Source organism: Pongo pygmaeus, chromosome 16 (assembly GCF_028885625.2).
Source record: "Pongo pygmaeus isolate AG05252 chromosome 16, NHGRI_mPonPyg2-v2.0_pri, whole genome shotgun sequence".
Classification (NCBI taxonomy): domain Eukaryota; kingdom Metazoa; phylum Chordata; class Mammalia; order Primates; family Hominidae; genus Pongo; species Pongo pygmaeus.
Window position 1 is genome coordinate 72,423,699 of NC_072389.2, and position 26,946 is coordinate 72,450,644.

At 49.0% G+C, this 26,946-nt stretch overlaps 1 protein-coding gene and 1 long non-coding RNA gene across 2 annotated transcripts in view; one reads left to right on the forward strand and one right to left on the reverse strand.

The window, feature by feature from the left end:
• LOC129013594 (uncharacterized) lies at nucleotides 1-25,047 on the reverse strand. The gene is made up of 3 exons (XR_008494036.1): nucleotides 24,872-25,047; nucleotides 10,473-10,724; nucleotides 1-291 (listed from the first exon to the last, which is right to left on the reverse strand). It is a non-coding gene; the product is annotated as an uncharacterized LOC129013594 (long non-coding RNA).
• ZWILCH (zwilch kinetochore protein) overlaps nucleotides 1-26,946 on the forward strand; it is a 526,447-nt gene that overhangs the window by 452,464 nt on the left and 47,037 nt on the right. The window lies entirely within an intron of this gene.

Genomic DNA, 26,946 nt, shown 5'->3' on the forward strand with positions numbered 1-26,946 from the left:
TGTGAAATGGTGAGGCCAATAAGATTTATTTTTCAAATCTTCCCAAGGCTTCTAGTGCCCAGCAGACTGGTTTGCAAACCAGTCTTCTAAAGCAATCTTCTTTCTATCATTAAGAAGGAGCCCATGACACAGAAGTGTTAAGTTCAAGGTCTCTTGGGTCAGCTTTTGGATCCACTGTTCTAAAGGGACAGGTTCTTAGGGGGCTGGCATTTTCTTGGAGTGAAGCAGGAGCTGCTGCAGGGGCTGAGAAAGCAGGAAGGAGCGCTTTGCTGCATTCCAGAGCAGATCTGGCTGTGAATAAACGAGAAAGAGCTTTAGTGTAAGCTGGGCTGAATGGATAATTAAACAGATAGCAAAATGGAATGCTGTTGCACACACCTCCCGGGAGCTGGCTGGGGGTAGATAATATGCCTTCCTGTCGTCAGAAGGCACAGGAGGAAAAACAACTGGGCCTGGCCGTTGGCCATTTAACAATATTGCTTTTGTAAACAAGTTGAAAAATCCAATAACTGTAAAACTTATGGCATGTCCTTAAAAGCCTGTTGCTGTTTTCCCTATAAATGGATGAGCGTTTCCGACTGAAGGTGTTCTAATTAAACAGTCCGCATCCCCAGGGACTGCGAGGTCATCCTAGGGAAGGAGGGTCTGATCCCTCCTCGTGGCCTCAGGACCACAGGTGGGGGTGGCGAGCTCGGGGTGCAGCCAGGCAGTGTTTTGTTTGTTTTGTTAGTCACTGTGCTGGATTGTAGCTGAACAGCTCTCTTCCTTCCTGTTGTCTACAAGGACTCCAAAGAGCAATCCAGCACAAACTCAAAGAAACAAAACTCTTACCATAGAAGCACGACAGTGAGTGCCCACCAAAGAGGCAGCCCTTCAGGCTGGGAAGAGAGAGAGGTCTGGATCCGTTCATCAGGAAACACTTTGGTGGTGCAAGCAACAGAAAGGTAGAAAGTGTAGTTCTAGGCCTAGAGGAGCTCACAGTCCTGATGGGAAGAGAATGCACTCACACATGCACACTCACGCACACTCTCACACATACACACTCACACATGCACTCACACACATGCTCCTCACACATGCACACTCATGCACGTGCTCACACATGCTCACACTCACACATGCACTCATGCACATGCTCGCAATGCTCACATTCACACTTATGCACAGGCTCACAAACTCACATGCACACTCATGCACACGCTCACACATGCTCACACTTGCACAGGCTCACATACACACATGCACACTCATGCACATGCTCACACATGCATATGCTCACATGCTCACACACTCACACATGCACACTCATGCACACACTCACACATGCTCACACACATGCATATGCTCACACATGCTCACACACATGCATATGCTCACACATGCTCACACACAAACACACATGCATATGCTCCCACATGCACACTCATGCACACACTCACACACGCACACACATGCACTCACACTCATACACATGGTCACACACTCACATGCACACTTGTGTACATGGTCTCACACACACTCATGCAGGCACACACATGCTCACATACAGTCACACACACGCACAGGATCACACATGCTCCCACTCACACACACTCGTTCACTCACACACTCTCATGTTCACTCACACACACTCATGCTCACACACACACACACTCACACTCATACACACACATCCTAAAAAGGGAATCAGGGGAAGGAGCCCAGCACTGGTAAGTGGAACAGATAGGTGGTGGTGGACAGGGGGCAGTGCTCCGGAGCTGGGGGTCTTTGTAAAGGAATCACAGAAACTCAGGGCTGGGTGGGATTCTAAAAGCCACTTGGTGCAAAAGTCAGCTCTCACTTTCTTCCTCCCCTTTTCTCGTCTACGTGGAGCATGGCCACACTTCACAGGTAATGGGCACAGTCCTCTGCAAGACTGTCCTCACTCCAGACAGCTGCAAGCTCACGGGTTCCCCAGGCCACCTGCTCTCTAACCAGTTGGCTACAAATTTAGGAGTTCCCATGATCACCCTCAGGTTTGATAATTTGCTAGAAAGACTCACAGGACTCAGAAAGGCACTATATTTAAGATTATAATTTTTTAAACTGTAGTAACATACACCTAGCATAAAATTTACCATCTTGGCCATTTTTAGGTGTCCAGTTCAGCAGTGCTAAGCACACTTGCATTGCTGTGCAGCCAATCTTGGGAATGCTTGTCACCTTCCAAAACTGAAACTCTGTACTCATCAAACAACCATTCCCCATCCCTCCTTCCAGCTCCTGGCAACCACCCTGGAACAGTTTCAGTGTCCATAAATTTGACCCCCTAGGTGCCTTGTATAAGTGGAATCCTACAGCATTTGTCTTTTTGGCCATTATAGTTTTATTATAGCAGAAGGTTACAAATCAGAGCCAACCAGAGAGAGAGACATGTATGCAAGGTATGGGTGGATTTCAAATGCAAAGTCCCCACTACCCTCAGGGACACATCACCCTCTCAGCTTTGAATGTGACCAACTCAGAGGACTGCCAACCAGGGCAGCTCACCCAAGCTTCAGTGTCCAGAGTTTTTATTGGAGTTTCATATAGCCGTAATTGATGGAATCATTGCCCACATGATGGAATTCAATCTCCAGCCCACCTCCCCTCCCCAGAGGTCAGACTGATGTACTATGACTCAAAGCCCCAGCTCTCTAATGCCATGACTGCTTTTCCTGACATAAGACAGTCCTTCTCCTGAATTATCTTGTTAGTGTAAATGATGGAGGGGCCCACCTCGAGTCACCTCATCAGCAGAAGCTACTAAGTGTGGTCTAAGAGGCTCACAGTGAATAGAAACAATGGGGCCCTATAACCCTCAAGGAGGGATCAGGGATGTTTTTCTAACAGCTCATAGGCCCTACTGCCTTGGTTGAAGGGTGACCCCCAAATATATTCCCACATCCAGGAACCTGTGAATGTGAGTTTATTTGGAACAAAAGGTCTTTTCAGATGTAATTAAGTTGAGGGTCATGCACACACTCACACATACTCACACTCACACACATGCACAGGCTGACATGCTCACACACTCACATGCACTCATGTATATGCTCGCACATGCTCACACTCACACATGCACAGGCTCACACACTCACACATGCACACTCATGCACACACGCACACATGCTCTCACACACACACGCACAGGCTCACATGCTCACACCATGGGAAGACAGAGGCAGAGACAGGAGTGATGCTGCCAAAAGCCAAGATGCCTGGGGCCACCAGAAGCTGGAGGAGTGAAGGAAGGATTCTCCCCTAGAGCCTTCAGAGGTATCCCAGCCCTGCTGGCCTTGATTTGGGGCTTCTGGCCTCCGGAACTGTGAGGGAATTTATTTCTGTTGCTTTAAGCCACCCAGTTTGTGGTGATTTGTTACAGCAGCCACAGGAAATGAACACAGAGAGCCTAAATGATACCCCACACACACCATGGCCTCCCCTCAAGACAGACCGAAAGAGGGACTAAAGGGACACTGAGGCAGGCACCCAGGCAGAAGGGACGTGAGAGGCTGGGGCAGATGGTGGCAGCGCGGCCCACAGGCTTCTCCATCTTCTCCTTGGCAAGAGAAGCCCCTGGCCTCTGTTGCCCACTCTCCTCTGCACAGCCATCCGCTGTGGGAAGAGCTCTACTCTGATTAGTGAAGCCATTCATGGTAAACCTGCCTCCTTTGCCAGTGACAAGTTAAGAGGTGGGCATGTGTCCTGGCCAGTAAAATGTGAGAGGAAAGATTTCCTGGTTTTTACAAAGGGGTATCAGGGAGGAGATAGTTCCTTCTCTCCTGGACCTGCCAGGGTGGATGGAGCCACAGCAGCCACCTTGTGACCGTGAGCGCAGAAAGCTGGCTCACTGAGGAGGGTCAAGGGCAAAACAGGAAAGAACCTGACTCCCTGATGATATTGTTCAGCCCCTGATTCACCAGCCCCGCCCCCTGGGCTTCTTGTAGTGGTGATAATTAAGTCCTTCTTTGGGGGCCTTTTGGGTCAAACTTTTCTGCTACTTGTGGCCAAAGCACTTTTACTCAATGGTTTTCAAACATTTTTAATCAAATCTCATTGTGAAAATATTTTACATTGGAATCCAGATCCACACAGAGAACTGAAACAAATAATTCACAAAATAGTATGTACAACACATTCGGATATTTTCTATCCTTTTTTTTCCCCCTTTTTTTAGTTACTGGTCACAACCTAGCATTTATTAATTGATTTTATGATCCATCAGTGGTCATGACACACAACTTGAAAAGCACTATTTGAAAAAAAAAAAAAAGAAAAAGAAAAAAAAAAAGAAATATTTACCAGGGAGAGAGAAAAGTAAGTTGCCCCAGTGGAGGCAAAATCATACAGATCCTTCCCCAGACACCAACATGGTGTCTTGGGGCACTGGCTGGGCACAAAGAAAGACAGGGGTGGAGAGGGACACAGGGGGTGAGTCAGAGAAACAGGGAGACAGAGATGGAGGAAGAGACCCGCTCAGCCGCAGCTGCACACCCACAGATGCTGACATGGTCCCCTGAGAAGGGCAGAGTGGGAGGCAGGCAGAATCAAGTGGAAAACACAGAAGCCCAGGGTTGAGAAGGAAGAGACAAAGAGATACAGGAAATTAAAAGTGAGATGCAGAGGCAGAAGTGCAAGCAAGCTGGAAAGTGGAGATTCTAAGGCCGAGACCCAAAGGTGACACACCCCAGACTAAGCCAGAGCACAAGGGGCCTGTGCACGGGCCAGAGTCTTAGTGACCAGAGTCCAGCTGCAGGGCTGGGCTCAGCCACTGATGAGCCTGTGGCCTTGGTCAAGTCACTTCACCTTTCAGCCTCTGCTTCCTTCTCTGGGAAACCCAGCTAGCAGTCCCTCCTTCGCACGAGTGTGGAGAAAGTCAGGCTGCAAGGCGAGCACCAGGACTTGACAGTCTCTAAAGGATGGACGGATGTCCGTCCCGAAGGGCGGTCAACGCAGACCCCCACCCTTGGCCGGACAGAGAGTCTTTCGCTGCCACCCACCCACGGCGTCCCCAGTGTCCCTCTCCCGACAGTCCCCTCGCCCACTTCTCTGCCCAAAGGAGGGAAACCCATTTCCCTGGGAACAGCTGTGTTTCCTCAACAAACAAATGTTCCCTTAAAACGTTTTTGAGGAAGAGCGGATGGTAATAAGCGAACATCTGGCCGAGCGGCACACTTTCGTTTTTGGCAGCTCCGGAGCCTGCCAAGTGACTATTCCCTAATGTTCACCACATCCCAGCCCCTGCTATTCCCAATCAGGCTTGTACCACTACGCCTCAATTAAGAGCAGATGTGGGGCTGAGCGAAGGAGGAGGAAAAAACACCATTCCCCAGCGTCCCTCTGCGCTGCTCAAAATCCAAGGAAGTGGTCTGAGAACTCGCAGCGGCTCCAGCTTCTGCCTTTCTAATTCATCCATCCATCCATCTGTCCATCTGTCCATCTGTCCGTCCGTCCATCCATCCAGCTGCCCCTGCCATAGCCTTTGGGGATACAGATCTGAACGACAGATCCTTTCCCCCTATCTCCTCGACAGACATTCTTCTTCCCTATAATACAGGCATTGGCAAACAGGCTCTATAAAGGGCCAGATAAAAAAATATCTGGCTTTGCAGCCCACATGGTCTTTGTCACAACTCTTCAACTCCACTGTTGCAGTGTGAAAGCAGCCACGGACAATACATAAATGGATGAGCATAGCTGTGTTCCAATAAAACCTTACTTACCAAAATGGTGGCAGGCTGGATTTAGCCCATGGGTCATCATCTGCTGACCCCTGCTATATGACAACATCTGAAGTTGAGGTAGTCACATCTTGGGGTATCTGCTTTAACTGTCCCTCACCCACTGCACTGCATGAGCCCTACTATCTCCTCCCCACCCCTCTCTGGTGGACTCAATTGATTGGCCCACCCTGGAAGACACCAGTGGTGATACCTGACCCAAGTTGGGATGCTCAGAGTCTTTCCCCAGGCTAAGGAATTGGACCAAGTGGGTCAGTTTGGTCTGGAGCTGATTTACACTGGGAACCGAGGGACCACCATCTTCTTCCTGCCTCCTAGACAGAGATGCAGAGAAAAGGGGACTGTAGACAGTGCAAAACTGCTTTGGTCTGAATATTTGCCTGTCCCCTAAATTTATGTGTTGAAACCCTCACCCACAAAGTGATGGTATTAGGAGGTGGGGCCTGTGGCTGGATCATGAGAGTGGAGCCTTTATAAGTGGGATTAGTGCCCTTATAAAGAGACCCCAGAAAGACCCTTGCCCCTTTCATCATATGAGGATACAGTGAGAAGGTGCCATCTCTGAACCAGAAAGCAGGCCATCGTCACCAGATACGGAATCTGCCAGCAGCTTGGTCTTGGACTTCCCAGCCTCTGGAACCATGAGAAATAGATCTCTGTTGCTTATAAGCCACCCAGTTTATGGCATTTTGTTATAGCAGCCCCAAGGTTCTAAGACAGGAATGAAATAACCCATGTGGAGAGAGGCTGCCTGGCATCCTAATGCCCTTTCAGACTGTCCCCATCCTGTCCTGAGCCCTGCCTACATTCTGGCCCTGTGTTCCCCAAAGCCCTCTGGATCCTTCTTAAAGAGTCTGCTTTTCTGTTTATACTGGCTTAAGTTGGTGCTTGCTTCAATTAACCAAGCAAGGCCTTCTGAACCACTTTCTGCCTCTTCACTCCATTCATACAATTAATTGGCTTTTGTGCCAGGGCTTGCCCTGCAGTAGATCCTATGCAAGTAAGATATGTCCTTGCCCTCCAGCAGCAGATAGGTAACAAAATAGGGGAGTTGGACTTCCGTATTCCTCACTCTTGCACAACCCACAATGTACTGATAAGGAGTGCACCAACTGCCAAGGAGGAAGGGGTATGAAGTAGGAGGTAGGGGAAATCTGAGAGCCTTGGCAGAGGAGGGACCATTTGTAGGCCTTGGAAAGTGAGTTGACTTTGGGCAGAAAAATAAAGGGGAGGGGGTGGTGCTTGAGTATAGAGCAACATATTCCAAATTAGGTTCACAGAACACTAATCCCAGAAGGGGTTTTGTGGTATCCATCCTCCCCATCTTTCTTACCCATAGACCTCTGATTCCATTCAACTGATAATGTGCTCCTTAGAAATACTTGCTCTCCCAGGCTCCTTTGCATCTAGAGTGATCAAGTGACATACTTCTGGCCAATGAGATGTAAGCAGAAGTCAGCTGGAGGATGATTCCAGTTATAAAGGTTCAAACTCACCTTTGTACCTTGCCTTCTCCTTCTTCCTGCCTGGAATGTAGCTGTGGTGGCTGAAAGGGCTGTGGTCGTTTTGCAACCATCAGGATGAAAGCTACATGTTAAGGAGGGCAGAGCAGGAAGCTGGAAGGAGTCTGGGTTCCCAGTGCCACGTCTGAGCCACCACATCAGCCCTGGACTGCTTATTCCTGTACTGGTTCCTGGCCACTACTGAGGGAGGTGGTTCTCTTATTTGCAACTCAACACATTTCTAACCAATGCAATGTTTAATGATAAAAGAGTTCTAAGGACCAAATCAGTTTGTGTATACCAATTTCCACTGTCAGAGATTCACAAAATAGATTAATACAGGTTCTGAGAAACCTTAACATGAAGATCACTGTCTAACCCAATGTTTCCCAAAATGTTTGTTCACCAACACCTCCACTGCCAGGATGCCAATGGGCATGCCATGGAACACACTTCAGGAAACAAGCTATAGAGAAAGGAGTGTGGGCTTCTGAGTCAAGAAAGATCTGAGTTATAATGCTGTGTGGCTTCAGGCATCTCACATAACCTCTCTGAGCCTGAGGCTCCTACTCCATAAAATGAGGGAGGGACATTACAGGTTACAGGTAATCCAGGTAAAGCGCTTGGCACTGTCTGTGGCTCCTAGTCAGTTGTCAACGATTCTCATTAGCTGCTAGGATCATGTTTTGGAAGGAAGATAGCATCAGAGACAGAAGACCCTGGTTTGAGTGATGGTTTGCCACTTCTTTTCTCTGTAACCCTGGGCCAGTGACTGCACTTCTCCGAACCTCCGTGTTCTGAATGGCAGAGGAGGAATTATAATGTCTACTTGGGCAAGAGGAGATATGTGGAAAAGCCTGGCTCAGGGAGGACATTCCCCTAGTGCAGGAGCCCAGAGCTCTGCCACCAGACCCTGCCTCCAGTCCCTGCAGGCCACCCCTCTGCCCCAAAAAGGCTAAAACATTTGGCTTCTGCATTTTCATTTGTAAGGCGTCTGCCTCGCCTCCCTGCCCACTTCCCTCAGGGATCGCCACTGAACCCTCCTGGTTGCTCCCCAGTGCAAAGCCTCCACTTCAGCCAGCTCTGTCTCCTCATCAGTCACACCTGCAGCACCCAGTGCAGCCTCCCAGCCTTGGCTCAGGCCAGGGTCCCCTCCAGCCCTCCCAGGCAGCCACATTACGAGGCTCAAACAAAAGCACAGGTGCGTGGCCTGAAGACCCAGACTGCATCTTCACGCTGTGTGCGAGGCCTTGGGGAAATGGCTTCCCCTCTGAGCCTCAGTTTCCTCGTCTATAAAAGGAAGGGGTTGCAACAAATAGAATTGAAAATGAAGATGATAAGACTTGCTTCACAGGGTTGTGAGGAAGATTATATGAGGAAAACAAGCATATCTATACATGCATTGATGATAACATATAATATTCTTTGGTTACTGTTATTTACATTTTATTTTCTCAGCCTTACTTTTGAGGCCTTTCATTCTCCTAAGTTATCCTCTCCCCTCTTCAGAGTGAGCTTAACTTTTTATTTGACATGTGCTGAGTGTTAACTGTGTGCTGGGTACCCTGTTTGTATTATCTTATTTCATCTTCCCCCAAATTCTATGAGGTAAATCCTCTTTTTATTCCTATGTTCCAGTTAAGGAAACAAGCTCGGAGAGGCTAAGTCATTGGCTTGGGTCAGATGGCATATATATAGCAGATCTGAGGCTCGAATCCAGGTATTCTGGTGTTAAAGCTTATCCTTCTAACTACAGCACTATCCTGCTTCCCTACTGGCTGTCAAAACCTGTCTATCAATCCTGACTCCAGGCAAATGAGGCAGATATTAACTTGCTCATCTGTCTCAGGAACAGATCTCATGCCATATTAGTCATTGACTTGTTAGTGTGAACTGAAACCTGCTTTCTGAAGTTCTTTTCTGACTCATCTCAGGCAGAGGTCCCTGCTGCCTCCTTTGTGTCCCCAAAGCTCTTGTAATTCCCCGGCATAGCCTTGCCATGCTGCATTGGAATGGTACCTGTCTGTCCATCTGAACTGAATTTGTGGATTGGTCAAGGATTATATGTATTCATCTCAGTGTCCCCAGTGACCAACACAGCACCTGCCACTAAGTAGACACCCAGTTAAATCTGATGAATGAACAAATGAAGTGAGTTAATCCTACCTCCTAATGAAAGCCATATGCATAAATGAATCTTGAGGCAGTTTTCATTTTAGTGAAATGACAGTGATACGTACTTAGAGTCAGGGCTGGTCCTACCAGGAAGGGGCTATAAATTAGGGAGCTCCCAAAGTTCCCTTCTATTCCCAGAAACGCTCCCTCACCTCATTGCTGCTCACTGTTCTAGCTTTCCTTTCACTGTGGGCAGACTTTCCTTCCCCTGGAAAGCCCTCTCCCTTCCTTTAAACTTCTGTTCAAGTCCCACCTCCTTCCAGAAGTCCTCCACCCAAATCCTGATCCATCCACCTTGTCTCTGAACTCCTGGGTTCGATTGCAGCTCATTTTGTAGCCAGACCCTAACAGAAACCAACCATGTATTAAACAGGGAACACATTGGAAGGCTCTTGAGCAGTGCTCAGAGCTGATGCGAAGGCGGGAGACCCAGGCATAGGAAATGCACAGGGGTGAGGGAAGCCAGGCGTTCCGTCCCCAGCTGGATCCACACTGCAGGGATTACCTGGTGAGGTGGCCACCACTGGCCCTGGGCCTTGCTGCGAGGATGAGTACAGAACTGCCCTTACTTCTTCTCATCACTCACTTATAATCCACCTCCAGCTTGGAAGAAGCAAAGGGGCCAAGCTTAGATCAGATGTCCACGTCCTCGGCGCAGCAAAGTGGGGCTATGTTCTGTACTGGGCCACACACCAGGGTGTGTTGCACAAATGCAGCAAGGGCTTGGGACCACTGCAGTCCAACCCTCTGGCTGCCCAGCCTTCATGCCTATCCCTCTTCTCTTCTCATGGTTTGCCAGGGCATGAGAAGTGAGCACATGCAAGAGCTTTTTAGGAGGCAAACTCAGCAAGGCTTGCAGATGAATTGGATATGGGATGAGGGGAAGTACTAAAGCTGCCTCCTGGGTTTCTGGCCTGCAGAGCTAAGGGGATGGAGATGTCATCAGAGGTGGGACCACTCAAAGAGGACTTAGTGTTAGAAACAGGTCAACAGCTCACTCTCCGTACACCCCCTCCAAAGCTCCCAGACTCACCTCTTCACCCAGAGCAGTTTCTCCTGGCTCTGCTCCAGGCTGTCCTCTGGCCACACCTCTTTACCAGGCCGCTATTTCCCATTTTAGGTTCCCTCTTCCTCAGCAAGGTCTCTCTAGCCTCAGCCATTAGTGCTTTTTCTTTCTTTAGCAATATACAGCCTGTAATCCCAGCACTTTGGGAGGCCAGGGCAGGTGGATCACTTGAGTCCAGGAGTTCAAGACCAGCATGGGCAACCTGGCGAAATCCCATCTCTACAACAACAACAAAAAAAAATTAGCCAGGCATGGTGGCGTGAGCCTGTAGTCCCAGCTATTTGGTGAGGCTGCGGTAGGAGGATCGCTTGAGCCTGGGAGGTCAAGGCTGCAGTGAGCCAAGATGGCACCACTGCATTCCAGCCTGGGTGACAGAGCGAGACCATGTCCCAAACAAACAAACAAACAAAAAACAATACATATAGGCCGGGCACAGTGGCTCACATCTGTAATTCCAGAGCTTTGGGAGGCTGAGGTGGGAGGATTGCTGGAAGCCAGGAGTTGGAGGTTGCAGTGAGTTGCAATCGTGCCACTGCACTCCAGCCTGGGCAACAGAGTGATATTGTCTCAAAAAAAAAAAAAAGGCCGGGCGTGGTGGCTCAAGCCTGTAATCCCAGCACTTTGGGAGGCCCAGGTGGGTGGATCATGAGGTCAGGAGTTTGAGAGCAGCCTGGACAACATGGTGAAACCCCGTCTCTACTAAAAATACAAAAAGCCGGGCATGGTGGTGCATGCCTGTAATCCCAGCTACTTGGGAGGCTGAGGGAGGAGAATCGCCTGAACCCGGGAGGTAGAGGTTGCAGTGAGGTGAGATTGTGCCACTGCACTCCAGCCTGGGCAATAGAGCAAGACTCCATCTCGGGGAAGAATAAATCCCACATTGTACTTTATTGCATGTCTACCATGCACCTGGCACTGTGCTGGGGGCTGAACTCACCTCCCACCCATCCTGCTTATGGGCTGGTGAGGCAGGTGCAAGCTTGCTCATCACAGGCAGAAACTCAGGTCCAAAGCTTAGAAAGAAACTCACCCAAAGGTTCACAGCCACCCCACAGCAGGTGCTGGACTCAGACTCGCATCTTTGCCCCTTGTCCCAGCACAGCTCACTCCACTTGGGGCTGCCTCTCTACAGCCCCTAGGAAGAGAAGCTTTTTCTAATTGGCTAATTCTGTGGGGAAAGTTGAGGGGGTGTTTGGGGGAGGTAGGGATTGGCGTGAGAGAGGGGTGATGGAGTTTGGCTTCATTCTGGGAACCCCAGGCCAGGCTTCCTTCTGGTGGTGCTTCCTCCTCAGGAAGAGAAAGCATGGGGTCACTTGCACAAAGTCCTCTCTGAAAGCAGCTGCCCAGGCTACCTGCTCTAGAGACAGGCGCCTGAACCCCCAGCAGGGCCAGCTCTGGGGGCAGGGAAAGGGCCCTGCTCTCCTCTCATCCCCACATCTTAATGCCAGAGCAGGGGCCATAGGGAGAAAGGGGGACTCTGTAACATGTACAGCATTGAGGGCCCCTAAGGATGGTCAGAGAGAAGAGAGGAGGACAGGGAGAGGAAACCAGAGAGGGATGGAAATGGCTCCCTACCTCCCTGTCCTGTCTCCCTCCCTCCCTCGTCTTTCCCTTCAGAATGTAGGAGCCCAGGGCCCCCTGCGAGGTCACAGTGCTGAGCCACACTACCTGGCTCCAGGCTGCGGCAGGGGGCCCGGTGGGGCTGGTTTGTGTCCATGTCCAGTGTGTGTCAGGGGCAGGGGCAGCTGCCAAGACGTCTTCCCAACTGCAGCTTCCCCCAGAGCCCGCACCTGCCCTGAGAGGCCTGACGGTTCCCTCAGGACACTGAGGAGCCTGAAGACGCAGCTGCTACCTTGATACGAAGCTCTCCCAGCCCACAGCGTCACCATGTGTTCTCTGTAAGTTATGTTTTAAGATAAGACCTTCTATTTGGACTCAGTGACGTGTGTTAAGCACAAAGCAGCTGCCAGGCTCCCTGCACACACCCATTTGTGGAGTCTCCCAAGGAGGCCAGGGCTGGCGAAGGATTTTCCCTTGCAAAGAAGGACTCTGCACCCAGAGAGATGAGGCCAGGCCCCGGAGGCACTGTGCTGGGCCGGGTGTCTCTTGGTACCTTTGCTCTCCCCTGAGGTTCAGAACTGCTTTTCCCAGAACCCCCTTCTCTGTAGGGTTCAAGTTGGCAAGATCTGCAAGGTGGAAGTGAAGTGTAGGGCTTGGGGCCAGGCCAGGGACAGGCACAGAGGAGTTCCGGGGCCCTGGCTTGTCCCCGCCCTGGCAACAAACAGCTGTTTCTGACTGCTGACCCTACCACCCATCAGCAACCCCCAGGCTACCACCAGGTGCCTCCACAGGGTCGCGGTCTTCCAGGCCTCCTCACGAGCTCTCCCTCCACAGCTCCAAAGGCCAGGGCCTGAAACCCAAAGAGGCCCAGGGAATGAGCGGCCGAGCTGGGGTACAGCGCAGGCAGGTCGTGGGGTGTAGTGGCCACAACACAGACAGACAAATCCCAGCCCCATCACTTACCTGCCTGTAAGAGCTCAGCGGGGTCACGGCTCCCCATGGAGTCTCAGTTTCCCCATCTGAAAAATGCGGGTAATAGTCTCTGTCTACAGAGTGGATGTGAGGGTTTGAGATCATGTCCCAAAGCACCTGGCCATGGAAGGTACCCCACTCAGTGGCACACTTCACAATGACCTCCTGTCATAGAAACAGTCATATTACCTGTTTTCTAGAACATATGCCCTTTGCACATGAATGTACATTTAAAAAATAATAATGAAGAAAAATGAAACTTGAACTCCAAGTCTCTGCTGAGCCCCAAGCCCAGCTCGCTGAAAGCCTGGTCCCTCTCAGAGGAACTCATTGAGTTCCTACAGCTGGTCTGAAGCCTTCTTTACACTTGGGTCTAAGAAATGTTCCAGTCCTTCAGTTTTCTAAATCAAGTTCACCTGTATCCCCATGCCTTCCATCATACCCCCTTTACAAGGGCCAATTTCTTTTTTCTTCTTCTTCTTTTTTTTTTTTTGGAGACGGGTCTCACTCTGTCACCCAGGCTGGAGTGCAGTGGCACGATCTTGGCTCACTGCAACCTCCACCTCCCAGTTTCAAGCGATTCTCCTGTCTCAGCCTCCCGAGTAGCTGGGATTACAGGCACCCACCACCACACTTGGCTAATTTTTGTATTTTTAGTAGAGACGGGGTTTCACCATGTTGGCCAGGCTGATCTTGAACTCCTGACCTCAAGTGATCTGCCCACCTCAGCCTTCCAAAGTGCTAGGACTACAGGCGTGAGCCACCGCGCCCGGCCCACAAGGGCCAATTTCTAGAGCATTTCTGCAGCACTCTATATCCCCACCCCTTCTTCAATCCTCCAAGAAGTTGCTCATGGACACAGTGTCCCAGGACATGGGGCAGGGCTGGGACCGCAGCCCAGGCTGTGACATTGACATTGATGCTGCCCCTTCCTCTGCAAATGTCTGCTACAGGACCTCTGGCCCCTGCTTCATGGAGCCAGCTACTGATATGTTCCACTCTGCTGGATGTGCCCAGAGCCACCAAAGACCCCTGTCCAGTCCCCTGACCCCCACCACCAGCCCAACAAGGCCCTGCCTGCACTGGGGAGCAGGCACAGGACTCCATCTCAGGAACTCACAACCTCCTCATCTCCTCTCCCAGCAGAGTATCCAGAGCCACCATCCTCTTCCAGGTACTTTGTCACCCTCTCCCTTATCCTGAGGGCACCCTATCCCCCAGGCCTGCCCCCACCCCAGGAAGAGCCAGATCCACCCCAAGATGACCAAATCTGGTGGCAGCCCCCAAAACACAAATGCTGTCACTCTTGCTCACCTCTCACCCACCTCTGCCCCACCCTAGCACTCAAAGGCTTGGGTTTCCCTTTCCAAAAAGAGGGACTGAGATGCTGCTTTCATTTTCCTCCATCACAAAACTAAACTATGATCTTAAATATCTTTTTCAACAATTCACTTTGTAACCTACACGCTCAGGCCCCTGGGGCCCAGCTGCCTGCCCAAGATCCTGGAATTCCAGAGAAAGAGCTGCTGCCCTGCTAGCTGGCCACCAAGTGCCCAGCCCCCAAAGGTGGACTTAGCTCCCCTCTCAGATCGGACTCACTCTCTGTGATTTGTTAACGGTGACACTAACATGAGTTTGCATTTATTGCTCTGACAAGGGTCATGTCCAAAGTGGAATGGGTGGGAATAAACCATTCAAAAATCCATTAGGAAGTGAGCCCACAGGTGGCAGAGTGACTGTGTGATTTATCATTCACCCGGGATATCATCTATACTTGGTAGGGTGACCAGATGATGTATTTTCTGAACAGAGACACTTGTGAGCAAGAACGAGGGATCATTAGTAATTACGCCGGGCAGCAAGCGTAAATCAGGCTTTCCCCAGGTGCCTCGGACATGTGGTCACCCATTAATTGGAAACTGGGACCCATTTTTTTTCTCTCATTAGCTCCCCTGAAAGTCTGGGCAAGTTTCATGGTTTCCAATGCAGAAATGAAGAAACTGAAGTTACAAGCCGGAAGGTGATGTGCCCAAGACCAGGCAGAGGTTAGGGCCCTTCCCGCTGGGCTCCATCCTCTGCAGCGCTTGTGGCTGGCCCAGCCCCTCATCACACTGGCTCACAGCCTACTTCATGTCCAGAGAACCTACAAGGGGTGTACCCCTCAGGGCAGTTCTCAGCGGCAGGGCCAGAAAGGGATTCTGGAACTCTGGAGGCTGAAGACACAGGTATCTTTATGATCTAGGTGAGGAGAAACCCTGGCCAGAGACAAGGGGTTGGATGAGATGACCTCTGAGGACATCTACAGCTGTAGAGGAGGAACCAAGTGTCAGATCCCGCTTGGAGCTTCGTGCTGCATTGTGCCTTAACAACCACAAGAGGGCACCCTCGCACCAACAAAGAAACATGGCTTCAAACGTTCTCCCAAAGCTAGAGCAAAGGCCCCTTCACTTTTTGTTACCTGTTAAGTTTTAATTATTTTTCATTTTGAAATAATATCATACATGCAGAAAAGTTGCAAGTACAGTACAAGTAATTCTTCCCCTCTCCCCGAACAATTAAGAGTAACTTGCTGAAATCACTCCCCAGGTTCACCAAATTCTTTTTTTTTTTTTAGATGGAGTCTCTCTCTGTCGCCCAGGCTAGAGTGCAGTGCCACAATTTTGGCTCACTGCAACCTCTGCCTCCTAGGTTCAAGTAATTCTTCTGCCTCAGCCTCCCAAGTAGCTGGGATTACAGGTGCCCACCACCACACCCGGCTAATTTTTTGTATTTTTAGTAGAGACAGGGTTTCACCATGTTGATCAGGCTGGTCTCGAACTCCTGACCTCAGGCGATCCACCCGCCTCGGCATCCCAAAGTGCTGGGATTACAGGCGTGAGCCACCACACCTGGCCACCAAATTCTTTAGTGCCTGTTTCCTGTAAATAAAATCATCTTCTAACTAACCTCGCTATAGCCATCAAAATCAGCAAATAAACAGTGAAGCATCACTGCCACGTAATCTCCAGGTGCCGCACTGTTTTGCCATTTTCCCCATGATGTTCTTTGTAGCAAAGAATGCAGGTCAGAATCATGCTTCTTGTAGTTGTCAAGTCCCCAGTCGGCTTCTGTTTACAACAGCTCCTTGGCATTTCCTTGACATTCCCACCACCGCACTATTGTGGGATGTCCCTCATTTTGGGGTTGTCTGATGTTTCTCATGACTGGATTCAGGTCCTGCATCTCTGGCGGGAATTCCGCAGGGCTGTTCTGTGATGCTGTCTCTTTGCTGCAGCCCACAGGTGGGGCAGGGTTTCCATCTGTTCCATTCCTGTTGATGTCCATTCCGATCACTCGATGAGGGTGGCATCTGCCAGACTTCTCCCTGCGACTTATTCTTTCGCTCTTTGTAATTGGTATGTATTTTCGTGGGAGGCCCTTTGATACTATGTAACTATCCTGTTCAATTTATTCCTTTATTTATTCATGCGAATATGGACTCATGGTTTCTTATTTTACTCAATGGATTATAACCTGTTACCGACATTACATATTTTGGTGCTACCAATGGGAGCCCCTTTGGGGTGGTGCCTGTGCCCTTTTGACATGTCCCCATCATTCTGTGAGCACTTCCTTGCTTTCTGGCCCCACAAGATGCTCCACACTCAACTTGCACTTTCTCTGCCCCAGTTCTGAATCAGCCATTTCTCCAGGGAGTCTCGGTCTACAAGGCATTTCAGAGATCTTCAATGGAAGCTCAGACCTAGACCCCAAAGTATCCAGAGAGGCACCTGTGGGACATCTGCACTTGCTGCCCAGGGCTGCCTCAGGACTCCGCTCCTTGTATTCTGGTGCAGTGCCCCTTGGCTGCCCCAGCAATGACTCAACCAGGCCCAGTGGCAGCTCATGCTGCAGCTCTGAAAGGCACAGTAACCCTCGGAAGCAACCACATCATGCTGACTCTGCAGACGTATGGAGTGCATGAGCTGTGGGACCATGGTGGCCTCCATCTAGATTTCAGAAGATGTCATGCGATAGCCTGAGGGCCTAGATAGAAACCTGCCATGGGGGCAGAGCTGTCACAGCCACCACAGAAAGTCCCACTAGAGCAATGCCTACTGGAGCCATGAGGGTGGAGCCACTCCTGAGACCCCAGAATGACAGAGCTACCAGTGTGCATCACATTCCCAGGAGGGCTGCAGGCACAAGACTCCTTGTGTAGGCCTGTAGGCTGAGCCCAGCAAAGCATAGGAGTGGGGCTGCCCAAGGCCTTGGGGGCCTAAACCTACTCCAGTATGCTCAGAAGGTGGGACATGGAGTCAAAGATTATTTTCCACTTTAAGATGTAACATGCACCCTGTCGGGTTGTGGACTTACTTGGGACCAGTTACCTCTCTTTTCTTGCCTATTTCTCCCTCTTGGAATGGGAACGTCTATCCTATGTCTGTCCTACCATTGTATTTTCGAAGCACATAACTTGTCTAATCTCATAGGCTCACAGCTGGAGAAGAACTTGTTTTAGGATTCATCATGCCTTGAGCCTTACCCATATCTGATTTAGATGAGACTCTGGACTTTTGGGGCTACTTTGATGGAATGAATTTTGTATGTGAGGACATGAATTTTGGAGGCCAGGGGCAGAATTCCATGGTTTGAATGTGTCCCCCAAATTTCATGTGTTGGAAAGTTAATCCTCAATGCAACAGTGTTAAAAGGTGAGACCTTTAAGAGGTGATTAGGCCGTGAGGGCTCTGTTGTCATGAATGGATTAATGTTGTTATCATGGGATTGGGTTTACTATCATAGGAGCGGTATCCTCCTCAAAAAATCAGCTCAGCCCCCTTCCTTCTATTTCTCAAGCGCTCTCTCACCCATGTGCTGCCTCCCACCGTGTTGTATCAAGGCAAGAAGCCCCTCACTAGATGCACACCCTTGATTTTAGCTCTCCCAGCTTCCAAAACCATGAGTCTTTTTTTTTTTTTTTTTTTTTGAGACGGAGTCTTGCTCTGTCACCCAGGCTGGAGTGCAGTGGCGCAATCTTGGCTCACTGCAAGCTCCGCCTCCCGGGTTCACGCCATTCTCCTGCCTCAGACTCCCGAGTAGCTGGGACTACAAGCGCCCACCACCGCGCCCGGCTAAACTTTTTTTGTATTTTTTAGTAGAGATGGGCTTTCACCATGTTAGTCAGAATGGTCTCGATCTCCTGACCTCATGATCTGCTCACCTCGGCTTCTCAAAGTGCTGGGATTACAGGCGTGAGCCTCCGCGCCCGGCCAGTAAATTTTTATTCATTATAAATTACCCAGTCTCAGGTATTCTGTTGAAGCAACAAAACATGGACTCAAACACTGGACCACCCCAGACCCCCAGCTCCAAGAACACACCTACCTACATTATGCTGCTGCACCGAATGGCTTTTGAACTATTGAGAGGAAGAGAGGAAGCGAAAAGGAAGAGCTATTTTTATAATTTTTTCATAGGATCCTGTTCTTGTTTCATGATTATAATCTCACCTGTTAAATTAAGTGTATCCTAAAGGCATCTTCTTACATAGTTTAAGTTTGACCTACAGGTTTCTCTGTACATGGTAAACTGCAGCCTAATTGGATGTGTAAACAGACTGTAACCTACTCTTGTGCCAATCACCAAGTTTTGGCCAATTAAAGATGGCCAACTGTTCAAACCATGTTTATATAAGGCAAATGCCAAGCTGTAACCAATCCAGCTGTTTCTGTACCTCACTTCCGTTTTCTGTACATCACTTTCCTTTTTCTGTCCATAAATCTTCTTTGACCAAAAGATGATGCTGGAGCCTCTCTAAACCTATTCTGGTTCCAGGGCTGCCTGATTCATGAATTGTTCCTTGCTTGATTGAACTCCATTAGGTTTAAGTTGTTGAAGGTTTTTCTCATAGCACATCTCATCTATTTCTGGAGTAATAACAAGTTTTCTTTGTTTATTTTGCAATTTCTTCCCTTGCAGAGTCTTATTCCTCCAAATTGCTTTTTCGTTTGTTTGGTAGATACTTAGAGATCTTTCATGTTAGAGGCTCTCTTCAGCTGCCTGTGAATCTTTGGCTGTGGGCTCATGTGTGATGATGAGGAACGAGCCAGCTAGCTGGAAGTGGGTTGTCAACTGCCGGTGCCCCTGTAGGGAGGTCTGCCAGGTCACTTAGTTGGGGAGCTCCTAAGTCAGCATCCCTCTCTTTTGAGGTGCTCAAATTCTTCAGGAAGGACTATTCCAGTCTCCTGCCTGAAAGGAGAAGCCTGGCTGCCAGGGCTTGGGTGGAGAATAGGGGTAGAGGGCTAGGAGGGAGGTGGTGTCAGCACCAACACAATACACTCACTCAGTTCTCCAGCAGGTGATATGGGACCTCTGCCCTCAACTTTTGCTGGTACCCAGCTGTCAAAAGACCCTCCTATATTACCCCTTCAAGAAAATAACCCTCCAATCTTTGAGAGGAGTGAGAGATCTAGCTGTAGACATCAATTTATTTAGAGGTAGAGAGAGAATCTGAGATCTGTCTTTTTCTTAAACAGACTTTCAGTCAGTTCCCTTATTTAGCCCCTCTTCATTTCCACTTCCAGAGGCATCTGGAGCCTCCAGTTTCTGAGCCTTCTAAAAATTCTGAATGTAAGCCTGGTTGACTCTTGCTTTTCCCACTACTGGGTGAGTATTCAATTTTCTTGGGTTTCATTTACAGTGGCCCATCTGCTTTCCATCTTCCAATATTTTGTTGCTGTTGTTTCTTCTGCTTCCCAATCTTTACAGATATATAGATATATTTTAAGCCACTATTTACTATTTTTCTAGTGAGTTCTGAGAGGCAACAAAATAGATGTGGTTGTTCAGTCATCTACTTTTCTTGTCCTAGGGACAGACTGACTCTTTTAAAAAATTTTTCCTTTTATTTTTACTTGTCACATAATAACTGTACATATCTATGGGACACAGAAAGATATTTCAATACATATATACAACGTGTAATGATCAAATCAGAGTAATTAGCATATGCATCACTTTAAACATTTAGTCTTTCTTTGTGTTGTGAACATTCAAAATCCTCTCTTCCAGTTTTTTTGAAAATATACACTAAATTATTGTTAACTGTATTCACCCTACAGTGCTACAGAACCTTAGAAGGTATTCCTCTCTAGTAGTTGTAACTTTGTATCCATTAACCAACCTCTCCTCTACTCTTCCTAGCCCCTAGTAACCACAATTCTACTCTCGACGTCTACCAGCTCATTTTTAAACTCCCACATATGAATGAGAACTTGCAGTATTTATTTTTCCATGCATGACTTATTTCACATAATGTAATGTCCTCCAGGTTAATCCATGTTGCTGCAACAGAGAGGATTCTATTCTTTTGTAATTCAATATCTTCCATTGTGTGTGCTACATTTATCCATTTATCTGTCTATGGACATTTAGGTTGATCCCATATCTTTGCTATTGCGAAAAGTGCTTCAATCCAGTAAACATGAGGGTGCAGTTATCTCTTCAATATAGTGATTTATTTTCCTTTGGATAAATGCCCACTAGTGAGATTGCTGGATCATATGGTAGTTCTATTTGTAGGTTTTTGAGGAAGCTCCATACTGTTCTCCATTGTGGCTTTACTAATTTATATTCCCACCAACAGTGTGTGAGAGTTCCCTTTTCTCCACGTCCTTGCCAGTATTCATTATTTTTTGTCTTTTGTTAGCATGATAGCCGTTCTAACTTGGTGAGGTAATATCTCATTGTGGTTTTGATTTGCATTTCCCTAAGGATTAGTGATGCTGAGCATATTTTCATATACTTCTTGGCCATTTGCATATCTTCTTTTGAGAAATATCTATGCAGGTTCTCTGATCATTTTAAAATCAGATTGTTTTTTGCCGTTGTGTTGTTTGAGTGCCTTGTATATTTGGTATATGAGTCCCTTACTGGATGAATAGTTTGCAAATGTTTTCTCCCATTCTACAGGTTGTCTCTTCACTGTGGATTTTTTCCTTTGCTATACAGAAGCTTTTTTGATTGATATATTCCCTCTTGTCAATTTTTGTTTCTGTTGCCTGTGCTTTTGAAATCTTACTCATACAATCTTTGCCTGGACCAATGTCCTAAAGCATTTCTTCTATGTTTTATTCTAATAGTTTTGTAGTTGTGGGTCTTACATATAAGTCTTAAATCCATTTTGATTTGATTTTTGTATATGGTGAGATAGGAATCTAGTTTCCTTCTCGTGCATATGGCTATCCAGTTTTCCCAGCACCATTTATTGAAGAGGGTATTCTTTCCCCGATGTGTGTTCTTGGTGCCTTTCAGACTGACTTTTTGATTGCCATTTGTATTCATCCCAGCTCCTCAGCTGGACTGTGAGGCTTTGGCTAGACATCTGGGAGAAACTTGGTACCTCTTTGTTGAACAGAGGTGTCCTTTCCACAAAGGATTTGGCCAAGAAGGGTCCTCCCAGCTCAGTGCCACCTCCTCCAGGAAGTCTTCCCTGACCACACCACCTGGAAACACTTTGCCATTTAATCATTCCTTTAACATGCCACAAATTAAAGTGGCCCTAGCCAGGACATCCATCCCAAAGGCCTGCTGACATCATCCTGTCCCTGGAGACCCTATAACCATCCCCAGGCTGCTTCTGAGCCCTGGGCAGCCTTCTTCAGGGTCAGGATGGTGCCAAAAAATGGGCTGAGCTTTGGGCAACCATGACTGCATTAGCTCCCAGTGTGGCTACTCCCTTGTGTGCCCATGGGCAGGCTTCCAACTGCCATGCCCACAAATGTAAGATGGGAATAATTAGTGCTGTTCTTCCCCTGCTCCTGTTTCCAGGTGTTTCTCAGCACCTGAGTGATTGCACGGGGGTCACGTGACTCATTCTGGCCAATGGCTTCTGAGCAAAAATGACGTATGTCATTTCTGGGATGGCTCATGTAATCACTGATGCAAGGCCCTCCAAGCCTTTTCTGTGCCGTGGGGACCAGCCGTGTTTCTGATGGCAGCTGCTCTGCCAGTCTGGGTTGCAGAGTAAGAACAAAGAGGACATGGAACAGAAGTCCCCGCCAGCCTTCAAAAGTCATAAGTGAGAAACAAACCTGGTAGAGGCCATGGAAATGAGAGGTTGCTGGAGCATAACTTAGCTTCCTTCACTGACACACCTCGTGGAGCTGCAAGGAGTCAGTGGTGACCTACGTGAACCCGCACAGGGCTCTGCCTGGCACTATGCAGGTATTCAAGAAATTTTATCTTTTTGGTGGCTCCAGGAGACCTGAGAGGCAGAGACTGTGTGACTCAGGCAGATGTTCCACATCCAGACACAAGAGTCAAAGGTCACTGAGGGGGTCGACAGGGGCTCCTCAGGGACAAATAAATACACACTTATTCTGCTCCCAACTCCGGGCTGGGCTCAACCAATGGGTACTGTGTAACTGCCTCTCGGAGGAAGGGAGACTCTCACTGAGTCGATTGATGGGCAGGGGAAAGGCGTGTGACGGGAAGAGAGGGTATGTGATGGCACAGGGGAGACTATGGGGATTGCAGGCTTGCCCCATCCCCACAGCAGAAGGGCAGTGGCGGAGACCTGGGTGAGTGGCAGTCCCCTTTCTGGCTTTTTAACACCTGACTGGAGCTCTCAGACAGGGTGTCCCCACCACTCCCTCACCCAACAGGCTGAGCACAGCCACCTGAAATTAGCCCCAGCTTCACCGTTAACTGGCAGTTTGACCCTGGGCCTCAATTTCCTCACCTGTAAAATGAGGATCATACACACGCTTGCCCTGTGTACCCCACAGGAGCCCCGTGAGACTCAAATATGAAAATGGGTATGGCAGGCCTTTTAAAACATGGCAGTTCTTTGAGAATGCAAGTTTATTTCAGAGAATTAAATCTTACCCTTCCCACGGAGCTGAGCAGAGCAGATCATTTTATCCCCATTTCAGAGATAAGGAAACAGAGGCACAGAGGTTAAGTGACTTGCTCAAGGTCCCACAACCGGTGGGTGGCAGAGCTGGGGTCACGATCTGGGTCCTGTGAGTCTGAATCTAGTCTCTGCTTCCCCAAATCATCTGCCTACAAAAATCCCCATGGAAAGAAAATCTCTGTGGATCTGAGCCCACTGGAAAGGACTTCCGCAGACCTCAGGATCCACTCTTCTGGAAGCAGGTGAGGAGACACGACCCACAGGTACAGATAGGAGTCCTGCCTGTGGCTAACCTGACGCCGTGGTGTTCAGGGGACAGAGTGAAGCCCATGATGGCCCGAGGCTGGAGTTGAAAAATATGGAGCAGAAACAGCTCACTGGCTGCAACTTCTCACAGTGTCAGGCTCTTTCTGATCATGAAAGTGGGCTTGCCCTCAATTCCATGTGCCGAGGAGCTGGGTGACTCACGGAGCCCTCAATCTGCAGTTGATAAACATGTCAGGCCTCCATCTGCTCCCCAGTCTCAGCCCCTGTGCAGCCACCTGTGACTACACCTTCCTTAGTCAACAAGTAAGTCAATATACTGGGGACATTTGGTGGGTAAAAGCTGTTGAAGATGTTGGGGGGCTGTGTGCTTTTTCTGGCACCAGGATCAAGGTGACTAACGCAGGCATGCATAATCATGAGAACAACCCCTCCTACTTAGGCAGCCTTGATAGTCTTCAAACATTTTTGTACACATGATCTTGTTGATCTCTGCAAGTATTTTATAAGGTGGGGAAGACAGAAATATTCACCCTGGGGCACAGAGAGGCTTACGGGGCAGAGACAACAAACAGGTGGAGCTCAAGCCATTCCTCAATTCCTTTGCTAGTGGCAGACATCATTAATCAATCATGCCATTCTTTCCAGTTCATCTGGGATGAGGCCTCAGAACGACTCAATACAACGCTTCAGGCAGCCACTACCAATCGATTAAGGATTGCTATCTTAGGTGTAGTAGATGTCAACTACATAATCAGCTCGGTGACCTTGGGCAATTCTTACTGGTCTTCCCAATGGAAAAACAGGAAGATGGACTAGAAGTCCTGTGTTTCTGTGGAATGGCCTGTTGATAAGTCTTGTTTCATCCTTCTTTGCTTCTTTCCACACAGTGGTAGCTCAGTATCTTGCTACCTCTTGCATGGAATCCCTTGGTGGTCTCCTTTCTGGGCTCTAGTCCATTGTGGAAACTGTTGCCCGTTTACCCTTTTTAACATTGCCTGCTCAAGAACTTCCACAGGGAGGGGAACATCACATACTGGGGCCTGTCAGGGGGTGGGGGGTAAGGGGAGGTAAAGCATTAGGACAAATACCTAATGCATGAGGGGCTTAAAACCTAGACGACGGGTTGATGGGTGCAGCAAACCACCACGGCATATGCATGCCTATATAACAAACCTGCAAGTTCTGCACACGTATCCCAGAATTTAAAGTAAAATAATAATTAAAAAAAAACTTCCAAAGGCTATCCATGCCTTTCCCAAGAGAGTCCCACTGCAGAGTGGCCATGCTCTGGCCCTTCTCATCTCCAAGGAGATGCCAACTTGGCAACTCAATGCCAAGACTCCTCTTTACCCATCTCAGCTTTCAGCCAATGGGCACATCCATTTGTTCCTGTGTGTGGCCCACACTATCCCCATCCCACCCCCGGGCCTTTGCCTATCGTGTTCCCTGTGCCTGGGGGGGCCTGCCCTCACCACCATTCCTCGTGTCTGCTTCTCAAAGCCTCCTCCATCTTAAAGGCCATCTTAGCCAATGCTACCACCTGTTTGACAACTTCAATGAATTCTCCACAACAGGGGGTGCCCACTCCCTCCTCTAAAATATTAGTGCATTTTTTTTCTCTTTCCACATGCCTGTTCCTGCCCCTTCCTCAACTTTCTGACTTACTCACCTAGGAAACTCCAGGTGACTCACAACCAGCACTCTGGGCAACAAACAGGAGATTTGCCTTCCTTTCCAATAGCAGTCATGATGGAGGCATTTCCCGAGACCTACTATGCACAAGATGCCAGGGTGGTGGGGAGGAGCATCTGGCAGGGGCTCTTGGCAGCCACTGGAGTTCTTTCTCCCTAGGGAGGGATGCAGCTATCAGAAGGGTGGCTTTAGTTCTGAAGGGAGATGGGCTTTGTGATGTCTGCACTTCTGAGGGGTATGAGGAGAGGGAAGAGAAAGACTGAGGCCAATGAGGGAACACAGCTCCTTTCTTCTCTCTAGAAAGCCCACGTTTTCCTCCTCTCCAGGAACCGTCACTAACCATGCACTCTTACAGAGAACTTGCTGGAGAGAGTGAGGACCCAGACCCTGCCTTAACCATAGGAACAAAAGTGACAGACACTCACAGGCCTTAGTGCCTCTGCTCAGGCTGTTCCTACTATCGGGGCTGTACTTCCACTCCCTCTCCTCAACCCCTTGTAGGTCCTCCCAGCTTAGTGCCACCTCCTCCAGCAAGGCTTCCCTGACCACCCCACCTGGAAATGGCCTGTGCCCGTGGACTTCCTTAGCCCTTTCACTGAGCCTCTGGTAGAGTATTCGGCCAGTCCCACCTCCCTGTGGTCACTTATGTTCAAGTGACACTGCCGTCACCTAGTTCCATAAGGTCTTTTGGGCTAAGGTCTGTTTCTGAGCCTCCCTGACTCCCCTGGGCCTAGACATGCTGACACATTGGGCACCCAGAAAGATATGTCGTGCAGAATGGGCAGTGAGCACCAGGCATGAGGCAGAGGCTCTGGAGGATGTCTCATGGTGTCCTTTCTGGGAAATTGTCTAACCCTTGCCCTGCCTTCCCGGGTAAATGGCCTGGAAAAGCCAGCTGGCCCTCAGAGAGCAGGAGAAAAAGATTTTGGCATCCTCTGCTGCCCCTCCTGGCTGAATACCTTCATGCCGAATTCAAAGGAGTGATCATAAAAACTGGAGCCTCCTTGACTTATTTCTAGGGCCAAAGCCAGGTGTCTGGGCTTCCCCTCATACTTGCTCTCACACCTGTGACACCAGTGGGCCTCAGGCTATTTCACCTGGAGTAGGGAGGACCCATGAAGATGCCAGCTAACTCAGAAGGGCTGTGTGGCAGCCCTGGGTTAAATCCTAGCTGTCACTAACCAGCTGGTGACTGTGGGCAAGGGGCTTAGTCTTTCTGAGCCTCCATTTCCTTCCTTTATTTTTTACTTTTATTTTTTGAGACAGGGTTTGGCTCTATCACCCAGGCTGGAGTGCAGTGGCACAGTCACGGCTCATTGCAGCCTCGACCTGCTGGGCTCAAGCAATCCTCCCACCTCAGCCTCCCAAGTAGCTGGGACTACAGGTGTGCACCACCACACCTGTCTAAATTTTGTATTTTTTGTAGATATGGGGTCTCACTGTGTTGTCCAGGCTGGTCTCAAAATCCTGAGCTGAAACGATCCACCCACTTCAGCCTCCCAAAGTGCTGGGATTACAGGCATAAGCCACTGCACCAGGCCCCATTTCCTTCCTTCCTTTCTTTATATTTTATTTTTATTTATTTATTTATTTATTTTATTTTTGAGACAGTCTCACACTGTCACCCAGGCTGGAGTGCAGTGGCGCCATCTCTGCTCACTGCAACTTCTGCCCTCCCAGGTTCAAGCGATTTTCCTGCCTCAGCCTCCTGAGTAGCTGGAATTACAGGCACCTGCCACCACGCCTGGCTAATTTTGTGTAGTTTTAGTAGAGACGGGGTTTCACCATGTTGGCCAGGCTGATCTTGAACTCCTGACCTCGTGATCCGCCCGCTTTGGCCTCCCAAAGTGCTGGGATTACAGGCATGAGCCACCGCGCCCAGCCTCCTTCCTTTAAAATGGAGCTAATAATCACAAGAAGACAAACACTGTAGGATTCTACCCACGTGAGGTTCCCAGAGTAGTAAATTCATAGAGACAGAAAGTAGAATAGTTACTAGAGGCTGGCGGAGGAGAGGATGGGGAGTTGGTGTTTAGTGGGCCCTGAGTTTCA